Genomic DNA, 17,358 nt, shown 5'->3' on the forward strand with positions numbered 1-17,358 from the left:
GCTCTGTGCCGGCTCCGTCAAGGTCACACTGGCTGGCTGGCTGACGGTGAGTCACGACGCTGTCGGAGTTTCCCAGTTTCGCTTTGGACGCTGCGCTGTGCGGACGTGTGATACCTCCGCTCCGCCGTGGCGTTTATAAGCCGCGACTACTAACTGTTTTGTTTCTGTTGTGTGTCTATTTATCGTACACTTGTTTTAGAGTTTTGTTTTGTTCCGTGTTAGCGGTTCTGTCCGCCTTTTTGTCGTCATGACGTCCAGGATGTTTCCAAGAAAATGCACACTGTGTTTTGAGTGTGACAAGTCTACGAGGGAATGTCGACCAAGTTCGTTAGAGCTGCACGATTGGATCGTTGATGTTACTGGTGTCACGTAAGAACAAGTTCACACTGCATATTACGATACAGTTTTTTTTCGTGAAACTGCATAATCAATTGTTGATGCATTCTGCTTAAACGTGGGGGAGATGCGGCATTCCGTCACCGTGGCGTCACGGTGAGTAGCGTTCTCGTCTACAACGTGTACCAACGTGCGTGTGTTTAGCCTGCCACTTGAAGTTGACGAATTTTATCTGAAAGGCGTTTCAACAAAGTGTGGGGAAGTGAAATATATGCGCAGTGAACGGTGGTCGAGCCAACATCGGTTACAGTGTCTTAGCGACATAAGCTCGGTGGAAATGCGTATCAGGCAGAATATCTCCTCTCATCTCATTGTACAAGGCGCACGTAACTTACAGTGAACAAATAGGCTTCTGTTTCATTTGTAATGACAGTGGCCATGTTCGAATGAATTGTCCAAAATGGATGTTGTTGTTGTTGTTGTGGTCTTCAATCCTGAGACTGGTTTGATGCAGCTCTCCATGCTACTCTATCCTGTGCAAGCTTCTTCATCTCCCAGTAACTACCGCAACCTACATCCTTGTGAACCTGTTTAGTGTATTCATCTCTCACTTCGGTGTGTGCGGTCGATACAGGATGCGGCGCAACACACCAGGGATAGTCCGACAGTCATGTTGGAGACACCCAGTCTGCGAACAAAATGGATGTGGAATGAGAACAATATTGTTCAGTAAGTTTCAAAAGATCGCACTGTGATCGCGACTCAAGTGTATAAAATAGTCTCCCTCAATATAAATAAGATTAAATCTGCATTAACTGTAGCATCACTCCAACAATTTATTTATGAATCTGAATCAGATATTGTTTTATTGCAGGAAGCTACTACTTTAAATATGTCTATAACTTTTTAATGGGTTGAGATTTTAACTTTGTGTTACACAATAAGACCAGACCCTTAATTTTCACTACAGGGGCTGGTTGGAAAATTAAAGTCGAAAGATGTTTGGGAACTTAAGTACCCCACCTCAGTGAAATACGTGTTTGTCACCTCAGCCTCATGCAGCCGATGGGATACAATGTACGTATCCAATAGCGTAAGTGGTAAAATTCTTACAGCTAGAGTTATCCGGGCATGTTTTTCCGATCATTTATCCCTTGCCGTAACTGTCAACTTAGACACACAGCCTACAAAACTGTGTAGATCCCAGTGGATGTTAAATATCTCGCATCTGGGAGACGACGAATTAGTCAGTTTTATCAGCACCACGTGAAGTATCTGTTTAAGCTCCGTCAATAGTTATTCGTCTATAGCCGACTGATGGACCCATTTAGCGAAACAGAAACTGAGGCGAAGTTTAATCTATCATGGATCACGCACAGCAAAGGACACCATGAAAACCTTTGAGTTTTATTTGCACTGTACTATGAGAACTGTACGGTAAATCCAGCGTGACGGGCACCATCATTCCTAAAATTAAAGGTGTCAAGGCCAAACTTCTGAGCATGAATACGGAAGCAAATGGAAGATTTGAACATAAAGTCGAAACCTAAATCTGTTGTAGATCAAGAGAGGACATCTAAGTATCAATTTGGCACCAGTCACGCCGCTGGCGCACGCATCGATGTTTTGGAAACTGACAATGGGATGTTACTCTCCAGTCAAACGGAAATTTTTCAACAATTACAACGCCATTTCTAACAAATGAACTCCCTTGAGGAAAGAGATGAATTTTCTATCGATGAGGTGGTGCACGCTTTTGATAGAGAGGTTACTCATGCCGATACCTTGGAACTTTTGTCGGATGTACTTCAGAAGATATTTTACAGTTCATCACCAAGTCGCCGTCTAACAAATCACATGACAGTCTGCCCAAAGAATTTTTGGAATGTCATTGGCGATATTTTTACTGAGATTATCAACGAGATAATGAGAGGCAGTCCTATTCCTATGGATATCAAGTCAGGTAGAATTGTTTCAGTACTGAAGCGAACAGATCACAAGACGATACACAGTTTCCACCTAATAACGTTAATGAACTTTAATTACAAAACGATTGCCAGGGGAATCAATAGCGGAATGACGCCCCTTCTTCAAAAAAATGGTGAAAACTATCTAATCCTGCCTTTCAGGGAGATCCATTATGATTCCCATCACGGAATATCTGAACATTATTTCTGTGGCTGCTGTGACTAATGTGAAATGTGCCTTAGATTTTCTTGATTACTGCAAAGCTTTTGACCGTGTTAGTCATCAGTACCTAGCTCAGGTAATGCTACAAATAGGATTTGACAGACGGGTAATCAACATAATCTGGAATATGGTCAGTGGAATCAGTGCCAGAATCACCATCAGTGTACGGCAAACGAAGGTTATCAGATTCCACAGGGGGTGTCACAAAACAGTCCGCTTTCGACGTCGCTTTTTCTGTTGCCACTGGAGCCACTGCTCAGGAGAATATATGCAAACCTAATTAAACTGGCTATCTTAGGTGCAAACTTCACTGTCCGAGCCTTTGCAGATGGCGTCGTGGTTCTCTTACGGTCTGAACCTGATGTCGCGATACTGAAAACGGCAACTGATATCCACAGCAAAGCCCCGTGAGCTACACTGAGCGAGTGTAAATGCAAACTTTTGAACATCAGTGACGTCAACACTGTCATTGTACCATGGGCAACAGTTGTGGCAAATCATAGAACATTAGGGGTCATCATAGATAGGTACCCCTTGTAAATGCCAGAAAAAATTGGAAGCATATAACGAATGTACAAGGTGGTATATTCGAAAACAACTGGCATTCAACATCTCATCCAGAAAATCAGGATTTTAGACACCTATGTACTGTGCAAAGCATTTATGTGACTCAGATGTTCGGTATCCTCAAAATGCAAGCCAGAACGATTATGAAGCTGTCTTTGCAGGTATGTGTGGCAAGGTCATATCTTCAAGCTTCATTACGATACCCTCGTGAAGTCCCGAGAGGCAGGAGATTTGGAACTAACTGATGTCAGTCGGAAGGCGACAGCACTGTACGTCGAAAGAACCACCATGATCATTAACGGCAATTCACACAGTATCCCATCCAAGCTGTTCCACGCTATCCGCCCCACCAGTACGAAACCACCAGCTGACGTAAGCGGCATAAACTGCAAGCATTACAGTGTATTTCATATTAGAGCATTTTACCCCGAAACGAGCTACTTCAGAGATACTATTACAACGAGAAAGGCCTTGATTGCTCAGTGGCAGCAGACAGGTAGCCTGAACCTAATTAAACTGAAATACCCAAGCATCGCATGGAAGGTTGTGCGGGAAAATATAACTTTGAAAGTTCGTTCTTCGAAAGTGGTTTCCACCTGGTACAGAGTTATAAACAATGTCATTCCAACTAACGAGAAACTAAACCGCGTAAGATTAAGTGATGCTGACAAATGCTGCAAATGCGGCCTTGTTTACGTACTGCAACACAGATTTCATTGCTGTGGACAACTAATGATCTGGTGTTGGGTTGGGTCCGGAAGAGATTAGCGCTCCTTGCAAAAGGCACTGAAAACAAATTATACCACCGACATACTCCTCTGGCCAGACTCAGAATACTACCTAAAAACAAAAAACAACACTATAATGTGGATGCTTGGCCATTACGTGACTTACATCACAAACAGAAAGGAAGATGCTAACGTCTATACAATTCAAGATTACATAGAAACAGCATATTGGCATAGGTCGCCGTTCCCTAACGCCAAAAAGGACTTTTGCAGTATGTTAGCAGTATTATTTGACAAGATTGTTCAAATGGTTCAGATGGCTCTGAGCACTATGGGACTTAACATCTGAGGTCATGGATCCCCTAGAACTTAGAACCACTTAAACCTAAGGACATCAGACACATCCATGCCCGAGGCAGGATTCGAACCTGCTACCGTAGCAGTCGCGCGGTTCCAGACTGAAGCGCCTAGAACCGCTTGGCCACACCGGCCGGCATTATTTGAGAAGAAAGGTGTCGGACAATTCACAGACGAAAATAGTCCAGTCTGTGTCCATTCATTTGAAGGTTTAGCAGAAAAGCTATGTAATTCAGTCTGTTTAGTTATTATTTCTTTGTTATTATTTCAACAAGAAAAAAATATGGAAAATGAAATAACAAGACGGGAATCACTTAGTCGCCAGCAACTATCGAAGCAGATATGTGTTCGTTTAGTACATAGAGAGAAATTTTTGTTTCCAGTTCCAAGCACTTTCGGCAGTTAATTTGTAGAAGGTGTTTTATGTACACCAAGCAGCAAGGGCGTTCAGTTCATGCACAAAAGTGAGAGAAAGGGAGAGAGAGAGAGAGACAGAGACAGCGCAAGTGACTGGCCAGCAGTTCCGCAGGCGCACGTGTTTGCAGATGTAGACTGGCCCACTCCTCCCGATTACATGAAACGCGCGAGGTAATCGTGGCGTGAATCTACGCAGACGCACTAGATGGCAGTAACACGCGAAACTGGGAGGAGTATGTCGTGCCTTGTTTCTTTTGAGGTCGTTCAGTCGAACTGGAAATCTTCTGACAGGTGAAGGGTGGTACGTCTTTAATTGTTGTTCTCTTACGTAACTGTCACGGAATTATGTCATGACTGTTTTGAATTATGGGTTCAAATGTTCTTATAGCATGCATTTTGTAGCACAAGCATATGTTTATCCAAATTTACGTTTATAGAACATTCCGTCCTGCCTCATCAACAGCAGCTTGTCAAAACAAGCCACGTTCACCCTCACGAAGCTCCTGCGTATCTTCGGGCCTCAGTTCGTTTATTACACTACTGGCCATTAAAATCGCTACACCACCAAGATGACGTGCTACAGACGCGAAATTTAACCGACAGGAAGAAGATGCTGTGATATGCAAATGATTAGCTTTTCAGGGCATTCAGACAAGGTTGGTGCCGATGGCGACACCTACAACGTGCTGACATGAAGGAAGTTTCCAACCGATTTCTCATACACAAACAGCAGTTGACCGGCGTTGCCTGGTGAAACGTTGTTGTGATGCTTCGTGTAAGGTGGAGAAATGCATACCCCACGTTTCCGACTTTGATAAAGGTCGGATTGTAGCCTATCGCGATTGCGGTTTATCGTATCGCGACATTGCTGTTCGCGTCGGTCGAGATCCAATGACTGTTAGCAGAATATGGAATCGGTGGGTTCAGGAGGGTAATACGGAACGCCGTGCTGGATCCCAACGGCCTCGTATCACTAGCAGTCGAGATGCCAGGCACCTTATCCGCATGGCTGTAACAGATCGTGCTGCCAGTCAACAGATGGGGACGTTTGCAAGACGACAACCATCTGCACGAACAGTTCGACGTCGTTTGCAGCAGCGTGGAGTATCAGCTCGGAGACCATGGCTGCGGTTACCCTTGACGCTGCATCACAGACAGGAGCGCCTGCGATGGCGTACTCAACGACGAACCTGGGTACAGGAATGGCAAAACGTCATTTTTTCGGATGAATCCAGGTTCTGTTTACAGCATCATGATGGTCGCATCCATGTTTGGCGACATCGCGGTGAATGCACATTGCAAGAGTGTATTTGTCATCGCCATACTGGCATATCACACGGCGTGAGGGCGTGAGGTGCCATTGGTTACACGTCTCGGTCACCTATTGTTCGCATTGACAGCAGTTTGAATAGTGGACGTTACATTTCAGACGTGTTACGACCCGCGGCTCTAGCCTTCATTCGATCCCTGCGAAACCCTACATTTCAGCAGGATAATGCAAGACCGCATGTTGCAGGTCCTGTACGGGCCTTTCTGGATACAGAAAATGTTCGACTGATGCCCTGGCCAGCACATTCTCCAGATCTCTCACCAATTGAAAACGTCTGGTCAACGGTGACCCAGCAACTGGCTCGTCACAATACGCCAGTCACTACTCTTGATGAACTGTGGTATCGTGTTGAAGTTGCATGGGCAGCTGTACCTGTACACGCCATCCAAACTCTGTTTGACTCAATGCCCAGGAGTATCAAGGCCGTTTTTACGGCCAGAGGTGGTTGTTCTGGGTACTGATTTCTCAGGATCTATGCACCGAAATTGCGTGAAAATGTAATCACATGTCAGTTCTAGTATAATATATTTGTCCAGTACCCGTTTATCATCTGCATTTCTTCTTGGTGCAGCAATTTTAATGGCCAGTAGTGTAATAAGGAACACGTGACAGTTTTAGCCCTGACGAGGATGACGGAGGTAGTCAACGAAAGCTTGGGATGTTATCCAAATTTGACGCGGCAAGTAAACCGAGAATTTTTTATGTACGTGGCACCCTTATTCCCAACCACGGTCTAACAGAACAACGTCTCGCTTTTCGTCGTCGCCGCCGCCCTCTTCGACAGTCTGCGCTAATCCTAAGAGTTACACACACTGCCTGGGCAGTGGCTTGAAAAACGGCTGCGTCCTTCATGTGCAAAAACTCTATTAACGTAAATTTAGGCAAACGTAAGATCCTGCTATCAACTATGTAATACGAACAGCTGAGCCCATACCTCAGAAGAGTAAGAACGTAATTCCGTGTTAGGTAAGAGAACAACACTTGCTTAACAAATAGGATCTTTCAACTCTCGACACTTTTTAATTCGAACGAACGACTTTACAAGAAGTCAGACAGTCCCCTTCTAGTTTTGCTCGGTGATGGCATGTAGAACGTATGTGCAGTTCGCGCCAGCACTATCCCACGTCTGAAGCGGGTTCAGTGACAGACACGTGAGTTTGGGGCGCCGCTATAGTGGAGGTACAGCTCCGTCATCCAGCGTCCCGCCCCGAGACTTCCCGTTACATCGCTCCCGACAGATGTTCCCACATTCCTGCCGGTTGCAGCAGAGTCCAGTCGCTGACCACCCACCAACATTTTAAGCCGTGTACTACGCACTTGTCAGTTAACACGCATCATGTGCGAAGGCCAACAGACAGTGTCTGTGATCCGGTCTGAGTAGACATACTTGCTGTCCCGTAGATACACAGCGATGACAATCCGAAGGATACAGAACATCTCATAGGACAAGAATGCAGAAAACATATACAAAAAAAGAGATGCCCTAACTCCTAATGTTCCTTCTACAAATGGTTCACACGGTGTGAGCAAAACTGAAACGTATTTTTCTTTACCAGACAATAAACGGACTTTTAATCAACAGGTAAATGTATATAATACACTGAGCTGCTTAAGACTAGATTATTTTCTTATATTGATCGCATTACCGCACTGAAGATGAACCCAAGACAGATTTTACATAACATCGCGTTATTAACAATACAGGGTGTTTCAGGAGAAACAGCAGATGTTTCAGCAGGTGGTACTACAAATAAATTAGAACAAATAGTCCATATAATATGTCTCGAGATCCCCAGCTGGTTACAGAGGTACGTTTACGTGACTCCAGCCCCTGTGAGTTTATTTATCGGCTGCTTGAACTTCTGTTCGTGTTATTAATTTTGCAACTGGCATTCTGGTTGTGATTTGTTGGCCAGTGCTTAAAATGCCGAGTACGCCTGTACGGTGTCTGTGCGCGGGTTTTGTAATGAAAACGCTGCTGCTCGAAGAGAATACGCAAGAGGATTTGCGAAGCGCAGAGCACCAGACTCGAAAGCGTTTGGTCGTGTCGTCCGTCACTAAACTGCCTGGCACTGGTGCAGTCTACAGCGGTCCTATCTCATCTGAAAGTGCGAATGAACAGCGTGTGGATAAAGTGCAAGAAATTATCCACTCGTCCAGAATGTAGCGCTTCAACGAGTACGCGCATTATTTCTACAACTATCGATATTCCACATCTAAGCATATTGCGGAAATTACGTGCGCTCGTCCTCCATCATTATCGTTTGGAGCGGATTAAACACCTTCGACAAGAACATGAAGGTGGACTACTGCAATTTCGTCGTTTCCTAATTCGTGATCGCTAAGTAGCAATGGACGCTATTCTTGATCAAAGTAAGTAACTTAAAATGTTTGTGAAGATTATTCTTATCAGTAGTACAGATTCCATCAGGCGTCTTGACGGTTCGAAAAAGAAATGTATTATTTGTAACAAATGAGCATATCAGGAAGCAGCTGAATGCTGAACGGGCTTTTGCACTACGTTCTTGAGTTTTTACACCTCAGTTAATTCTTATTGCACGCTATTGGAGTCAGTGCAAGCGAAACTCTGGTTTACATTATCGTTTAATTCCCAGAATTTTTCACTCTCCTAGAGTTACGCGAGAAAATGATCGCTAATGACATTGCACAATGAGAATAATTTGTTTATTATGCACGTCTGATACCAAACACCAGTCGCAGCCGGTTATGAAGCGCTGATACACTACAGCACGTTGTAGGTATCGCACTAAAATTATGCCATTTCTCTTCGAATGCAGGCCGGAAATAGCACTAAAATTACGCCATCTCCCTTCAAATGTGAGCGAGAAATCACAGTGAAATCACGCCATTTCTTTTCGAATGCGTGCTAGTAAGCAAATAAAGCGGACAAAAACAAGTTTTTCGCCGCTCTAACTGAGGCAACTAGAAACCAGCGCCCAGTGCTGAAATGATGGTCAGTGGCGCCGCGATGGACTCGGAAAAGCGATGCAGCTGTCTGTTTTCGGCTGCAGCTCTGATGTGACGTCATCCCTTCCTGCACCACGAGTGCTGCGTTGCTCACAGCACCAGGTCGGTGTTTTTCTCTGAAACTGCGTGTACTGTAGTGCGCAAGTGTAGAGTATGAGGAGTTTTACAGGAGCAGCTGTTGTAGGACATCCGTGGCTGAGTGGTCAAGTTCACTGCCTGGTAATTAGTAGGCGCATGTTCGATTTTTGTCACTACCGAAATTGTTTTCTTCATTTTATTTTATTCCTCACAATGTTAAACAATGAATTGTAAAATTAAAAATACACTGGCTGAAGAAACGAGTTGTGCGACGTAAACGAAAATGGACAGACATATTTCCACGTGTGAAAGATGATGTCCGTTCAAATTGGGAGCCAGTGGTATAACAGTGGCCGTAGTAGCGCCACTATGAGGTTGCAAATCACGATTGCTTTAAATATATGCTGTAACGGTCGTGAGCGTTAGTTACCTTTGAAATTGGATGGGGCCAGCTGGTCTTAGTCAAAAATGCCTGTAAGCCGACAAAGACGCCATTATCAACAACTCATTGAGTTTGAACTAGGTTGTCCAATTGGGCTATGAAAAGTTGAATGCACCTTCTATGTTGTTAAAGAAAGATGTGGCAGTAATCTAGCCACTGTACATGATTACTGGCTGTGATGTTGGCAGGAATATACAGTTACAAGAAGACCGGCCGCTGGATGGCCACGTGGCACTACCGAGAGGAAAACCATCATGTTCGATGTACGGCTCTGGCACATGGTACTGCATCTGCAGCAGTAATTTGAGCAGCAGTTGGCACCACAGTGACACAACGGACTGGTACAAATCGGTTACTTCAAAGAAACTCCGAGCCATACACCCTGTAGCGTGCGTTCCACTGAAGCCAAACCACCACTATTTGCGACTTCAGTGGTGTCAAGCGAGAGCTCGGAGGTCTGCGTGGAGGTCTGCTGTGTTTTCTGGTGAAAGCTGGTTCTGTCTCGGTGCCGGTGACGGCCGTGTGTCGGTTAGGGGGAGGCCAGTTGAGGGCTAGATTCACTGGACATACACTTAGAGTTATGGTCTGGGGTGCGATTTCGTATGACAGCAAGAGAACTCTCGTGATTATCTCACGCATCCTGACTGCAAGTTTTAGTGTCAGTCTGATGATTTGACCTGCTGTGCTGCCGTACATGAACAGGATTCCAGGAGGTGTTTTCCAGCAAGATAACGCATACCCACCACATACCGCTGCTGTAACCCAACAAGCTCTACAGAGTGTCAGCATGTTGCTTTGGCCTGCTCGATCACCAGATCTTTGTCCAACAGAGCACATATGGGACGGGGGCGACAACTCCAATATTATCCACAAACAACATAACATCACTGTACTGGCCGACCAAGTGCGACAGGCATGGAACTCCATCCCACGAACTAACATCCGGCAATTGTACAACAAAATGCCTGCACGATTACATGTTTGCATTTGACCTTCTGGCAGTTACACCGGTTGTTAATGTAATAGCATTTCAGATTTGCAATGGCTTATCTCGCACTTACATTAACCGGTGAACTTGCAATCTTAAGTCACTTAAATATGTTACCTAGACGAATGTATTCCCAAGGTTTCATTACTATACAGTAATTATTTTTTGGTGTTGCAGTTTTTTCCATCAGTGTGTGTTTAAACAGTTCAACTTATATACATAAAATTATTATATTCAGTTTAGTTATGATTACTACCCATGTAACTCAAAAGACTATAGATGGTCATAAAAGAAGCGACTATACGACAAAATGAAAGTTTTTTTCATAGTGAGTACCACAGCAATTAATTCATTAAAAAAAGGTGGCATTTTCCACATTTGCTGTCTCAATTTTGTTGATTCACAGCTAGTTTCTCCCTTATAGGACATTCTCAAGTGATGTTGGGGTTCATCAATAGAAAACTTTGCCTAACATATTGAAATATCAGCGTCTTAAATTTCTGTCTTCTATTCCTTTTGGTTCACAAATGCTGTCTTGTTGGTTTGGCAGCTTGTTGTAAATGATGCATTGTCCTCCAATGCCATGACACCGGATGACATGACGTGTGTCTGGTAAGCACCCACATACGGACAACAACGCTCCCCCACCTTCATCTGATGCAGTGGCCCCCTTTCTGTGTCTGATGCTACCTGTGGGAGCACCTCTGAAAGTGTTCCACTGAACCAGCCTGTTGCGACGTCTGCCTCCGGGTGGATGACATCGATACTAAGGATGGTTGTTCTGGAGGCGTAAATGGCAATGGAATCCCCTTGGTGTGGTCGACTCCCTTCCTGTTACGGTGACATGGCCTTCCATGGGGGCCTAGTGGCCAGCTTCCTGTTCATCCTCCATATTTGTGTTGATGGCAGCTTTCCAAACTTATCACACAGTCATGGCCAATCTCAATACCATTCACGTGTACCACAAGCAGATATTATTTTGGTAAACATTTTTGGAAAACAGTGATCAATTGATTATTATATTTTGACTAAAGTTCAGTCTTGATCACACTATTTGTGTTTTAATGATATAGGTAACCGGTTTCGGTTATTTTTACATAACCATCATCAGACCCATGGCTCCCTTAGGAGTTGACTGCGTAGCAGCGAGGAGAGCTCCGCCTACCATCCTAAGGGAGCCATGGGTCTGATGATGGTTATGTAAAAATAACCGAAACCGGTTACCTATATCATTAAAACATAAATAGTGTGATCAAGACTGAACTTTAGTCAAAATATAAACAGATATTACTTCATGAAACGATGTGTGCTGTGAATGTTGACAGCGCCCTTCTTCAGGAGATTCATCTGCTGCTTTTTCTGCTCTTCATGGCTCTATGGAACACATGTTCCTTGCTTCACCTACTGGTCGTGGTGTAGCAGTCCTCTTAGGTGTATCCTTGCTCATGCAGTTGCCTATCTCTCAGATACCCGAAGTATGGCTCTCACATTTGGTGGCGTCAGGATCATGATGAAGGAGTGAGTGCCATTGTAGACTACACGAAACGTTGCTCCACGAAGTAGACACATTACGACTTTGACAATAGTATCAGTGTATCTCATACTGCAGAGCACTTCTTCCACATAGTCATGATCGACATGATCAGAAACCTGTCTGAAGTCAAGAGGGGCAAAAGCCCACGCATGTGATTAGCTTGAACAAGTGCGATTATGTCTCGATAGCGATAGAGGGAATAGCAGATGTTTTTGCACCACACAAAGAGGTTTGGTCAAGGGAAACCATGTACTGAGCAACCCGTTTAAGCTGTGCAGCCAACAGCTGAGTAAAGATCCTCGTGTTGTTGTTGAGAAACGTCAATAGGCGATAATCACATATCTCGGATGTACCCCAAGTCTTGTGGATGGGAATGAGGAGACCGTCGAGGAGCCAGTCGGGAATCTGCATGATGGACTACATACAATGTCGACAAATTTCCGCCTATGCCGGCGCGAGCAGAGGACCAAATGCCCAATAAAACTCCAGCCGGAGGCCGTCAGGACCAAGTGACCTGTTCGTAGTACCTGCCTAGATAGCATCATGGATTTAGTGCTCTGTAACATCGGCTAGCAGATCCATTGTTGCATCCCCAGGAACCGAGCCAAAGGAGAGTCAGGAGACTGCCACACTTTTGGCAGAGTGGTGATATTATGCAGAGTACAGTGTAACATAATGTGCATGGAGGGCAGACCTATATTGCATGTGGTGTTTAAACGCTGTCCATCATCAGTTGTAAGAACATTAATGGAAGTCGTATGCATGGGCGTTTTGCCACTCTTGACTTAAGCCAAGTTTTTGATCAGTCGATCACGACTATCTGGAAAGGGTGCTTCGCAATATGGGATACCCTGATACTAACGTTGAAATCATGGAGCAACGTCTTATGAATGGCCGTCGATCTGTCATTCGGTGCATCAAGTCTGCCCACTGCCTGCACTGTTGTACGCTGTTTCTGTGGAGCCTCTGTCAGCGCCTGTCTTGAGATGTCTCTAGGTGGCCATATCTTTTTCTGTCCTCCTCATGTGGATGATCCCATTCTAGTTCTTTGTAATGGTGCTGAGGTCAGGGAGCCCTTGGCTTGGGTTACCACATGTGGCGAAGCTTCTGGTAGCTGCCGTAACGTCCAAAAATCGAGCGCTTTGGCTATAGTTGGAGGGCTTCCTGAGGATAACACTGCTCCATTGTGTAGCTACTTCTATTAGATGCTTAGGACTCAATGTCACAGCTGAGCTGTGGTGCACGATTGCCCCCAACTGCTGGCACCTACTCTCCCAAGTATGAACTGAGTTCCTACATCATAGTTTATGGGCCCTCAGTCTTTTGCAGTGGACACAACATGTTAATGTATGTTTGGCATCATGGCACAGACACTTCCCATTCTGCAATTCATTGCCCATCGTATTCTAGTGACATTGTTCAAATGGCTCTGAGCACTATGGGACTTAACATCTGAAGTCATCAGTCCCCTAGAACTTAGAACTACTTAAACCTAACTAACCTAAGGACATCACACACATCGATGCCCGAGGCAGGATTCGAACCTGCGATCGTAGCTGTCGCGCTCTAGTGGCATTGGGTTCATACATTTGCCACAGCTAACCTAAGGACATCACACACATCGATGCCCGAGGCAGGATTCGAACCTGCGATCGTAGCTGTGGCACAGCTTGGTGTTCAAGATTAGGTATGAGATTCTCACCCTCCCACTTTGCTGGATCAGTTTAGGCCTGTATCATGTCCCGGACAGAGCACAGTGCTTTTCGTAGCTCTCAGTTAATGCTGTGGTGCTGTTTTCCCAGAAGCCTCAACATCTTGTTTCAGAGTCCCTAGCTCCATGCTCTCTCAGCTCCTATCCTGGTTTGAGGTTTCCTGTCGCCATTCTTTTACTTCCACTCTTATTTTCTCGAATTGAGCTATGTCCGTACTGCGCTATTGCCCATGAGCTTGATGACTGCGAAGGCAATCTATGGCTCTCTTCAGCAGAACAGGACGCTGAATGTGGTTGAGAGGATGCATCCCCACATCGACTGAAGTCTGTCTATCGATTGATGTGTGCTCCTTAGCTTGCCACTAATGTCCAGTCTGCATGGTTTCTTATGGTCAATGAGAAGCAAGTATGCTGGTCTTGCCTTCACTGGATTCACTTTGCAGATATCCCAATGAGTGTCGCCTGTGGATTTCTGAACATGGACGATCACCACCTGGTGCACGGATCGGCGATAGCTGTCTAGTTCTTGGTGCGACAGATGCTGGCCTTCATTACCTGTATGACTCCTGATCAGATGTCTCCTCACCTGGTTCTCTTTCCAGACTTGGGATACTTTCCACAGATGAAGACAAATTCTGTGAAGTGGATATCTGGACACGCAAGTAACTATTTATTTGCTGATGGCGAGTAAAATGTCCTTGTTTTTGGCTCGTCATTAGTGAATGGTATTGTGCAGTTGTCTGAAAGTGCCAAATACAGACAAGTTTTCTGTAATTTTCTGTGTCGTGTCTTTGTTAACCCATCGCGGAGTTATAGAGTGTTACTGCAATGAGCAGTTGATCCTCGCACTTTTCACAGTACCGATTATTCAAAAGATACAAATCATTAGTCCCGCCAAGTAGACACTTCCTCCACCTCGCGATGTTGGTTTGCAGTTACGCATGGTGGTGTCTCATTGACGTGGTTTGTACCTTTACTCTCTACAACCTCTCATTCCCCACACTTGTCTTGGTCCCTGGGGAAAGGAATGGGACATGGCGGCCGAGCCTCAGGATGTGACGAATGTCCACTTTACCCTCGCCTCTCCCTTTGGGTACCAGGAACGCCCCACCGGAAAAAAAAGTGTGGTTAACAACAGGTAGTCATAGACTGGTGGTCCTGTTTCGATTCCCACTGGTTTCTTTTTTTTTAATTTATTTTACTCCTTGTGATGGTAAACGATTAATTATAAAATTTATGTATATTAAAGTGGTTCGATTTATATACGTCAGATTAATATATTCCATTTACTTATGATTACTACAAGTGTAAGTCAGTAGGCTATAAGCCACCACATTGTTAAACTTCCTGGCAGATTAAAACTCTGTACCGGACCGAGACTCAAACTCGGGACCTGGCGGAAGTAAAGCTCTGAGGACGTTAGTCGTGCTTCGGTAGCTCAGATGTTAGAGCAATTGCCCGCGAAAGGCAAAGGTCGTGAGCTCGAGTCTCGGTCCGGCACACAGTTTTACTCTGCCAGGAATTTCCATACCAGCGCACATTCCGCTGCACAGTGAAAATTTCATTCTGCACTACATTATTGCACATTGGCAAAATTTTGCATGCGCTACCACTGTCATCTGCATTGTGAATGGAGATTTGTTTAGCCGCTTCAGTATTTCTAGGCATAGGCTTGCAACGTGGAATTAGTTTCATCCATATTGGTTTCGTCCAAGCCACAAAATCAATGCTGTAAACCAACAAAAAAATTTACCTGTGTCAGTGACGTGCGATAACGAGCAGTTGCATCGGCTGGCTTCGGATGACTGATTTCGGTTTTAAAATAAAACTCTGCGTTCTGCAAAACACAGTGTTGCCTTTTTATTTACTCGTGCGTGTTTCAGCACCTGTATGCCCTCTTCTATGGGTCTCGTTCGTATTTCAGTGAAGTACTATAGAGCCTTTTCTGTTTTCTATTTTACACCCGAAACTGTATTATAATACACTCCTGGAAATGGAAAAAAGAACACATTGACACCGGTGTGTCAGACCCACCATACTTGCTCCGGACACTGCGAGAGGGCTGTACAAGCAATGATCACACGCACGGCACAGCGGACACACCAGGAACCGCGGTGTTGGCCGTCGAATGGCGCTAGCTGCGCAGCATTTGTGCACCGCCGCCGTCAGTGTCAGCCAGTTTGCCGTGGCATACGGAGCTCCATCGCAGTCTTTAACACTGGTAGCATGCCGCGACAGCGTGGACGTGAACCGTATGTACAGTTGACGGACTTTGAGCGAGGGCGTATAGTGGGCATGCGGGAGGCCGGGTGGACGTACCGCCGAATTGCTCAACACGTGGGGCGTGAGGTCTCCACAGTACATCGATGTTGTCGCCAGTGGTCGGCGGAAGGTGCACGTGCCCGTCGACCTGGGACCGGACCGCAGCGACGCACGGATGCACGCCAAGACCGTAGGATCCTACGCAGTGCCGTAGGGGACCGCACCGCCACTTCCCAGCAAATTAGGGACACTGTTGCTCCTGGGGTATCGGCGAGGACCATTCGCAACCGCCTCCATGAAGCTGGGCTACGGTCCCGCACACCGTTAGGCCGTCTTCCGCTCACGCCCCAACATCGTGCAGCCCGCCTCCAGTGGTGTCGCGACAGGCGTGAATGGAGGGACGAATGGAGACGTGTCGTCTTCAGCGATGAGAGTCGCTTCTGCCTTGGTGCCAATGATGGTCATATGCGTGTTTGGCGCCGTGCAGGTGAGCGCCACAATCAGGACTGCATACGACCGAGGCACACAGGGCCAACACCCGGCATCATGGTGTGGGGAGCGATCTCCTACACTGGCCGTACACCACTGGTGATCGTCGAGGGGACACTGAATAGTGCACGGTACATCCAAACCGTCATCGAACCCATCGTTCTACCATTCCTAGACCGGCAAGGGAACTTGCTGTTCCAACAGGACAATGCACGTCCGCATGTATCCCGTGCCACCCAACGTGCTCTAGAAGGTGTAAGTCAACTACCCTGGCCAGCAAGATCTCCGGATCTGTCCCCCATTGAGCATGTTTGGGACTGGATGAAGCGTCGTCTCACGCGGTCTGCACGTCCAGCACGAACGCTGGTCCAACTGAGGCGCCAGGTGGAAATGGCATGGCAAGCCGTTCCACAGGACTACATCCAGCATCTCTACGATCGTCTCCATGGGAGAATAGCAACCTGCATTGCTGCGAAAGGTGGATATACACTGTACTAGTGCCGACATTGTGCATGCTCTGTTGCCTGTGTCTATGTGCCTGTGGTTCTGTCAGTGTGATCATGTGATGTATCTGACCCCAGGAATGTGTCAATAAAGTTTCCCCTTCCTGGGACAATGAATTCACGGTGTTCTTATTTCCATTTCCAGGAGTGTATATGCGTCTACATTGCTGTGACTGCTGACTTGAATCTGCATTAGTTTAATAGTTGTGTTGTATGGAGTGGCCAGATTTGCACTTTATGACCTGTAAACTTATGTTACCGAAGTAGTCGGAAAAAGTATGTTATTTACCCTGAAAAGCAATTGTTTGTGTACAATTTTTCTCGCAATACAAGTAGTGGATAATTCGTTTTTTGTCACATTGTGCGTCCTTGACGTTTTGTGGATTGTAATTATACACGCTGTTTTCCCAGTGTTTTGGCTTTCAATTGTTACATGTT

The 17,358-nt window shown here is 45.7% G+C and overlaps 1 protein-coding gene across 6 annotated transcripts in view; it reads left to right on the plus strand.

Annotated features, from left to right (window-relative positions):
• The window catches only part of LOC124717235 (YLP motif-containing protein 1), a 404,334-nt gene that overhangs the window by 375,367 nt on the left and 11,609 nt on the right, over positions 1-17,358 (plus strand). The gene's annotated exons all lie outside the window — the stretch shown is intronic.

This window comes from Schistocerca piceifrons, chromosome 9 (genome assembly GCF_021461385.2).
Source record: "Schistocerca piceifrons isolate TAMUIC-IGC-003096 chromosome 9, iqSchPice1.1, whole genome shotgun sequence".
Lineage (NCBI taxonomy): Eukaryota > Metazoa > Arthropoda > Insecta > Orthoptera > Acrididae > Schistocerca > Schistocerca piceifrons.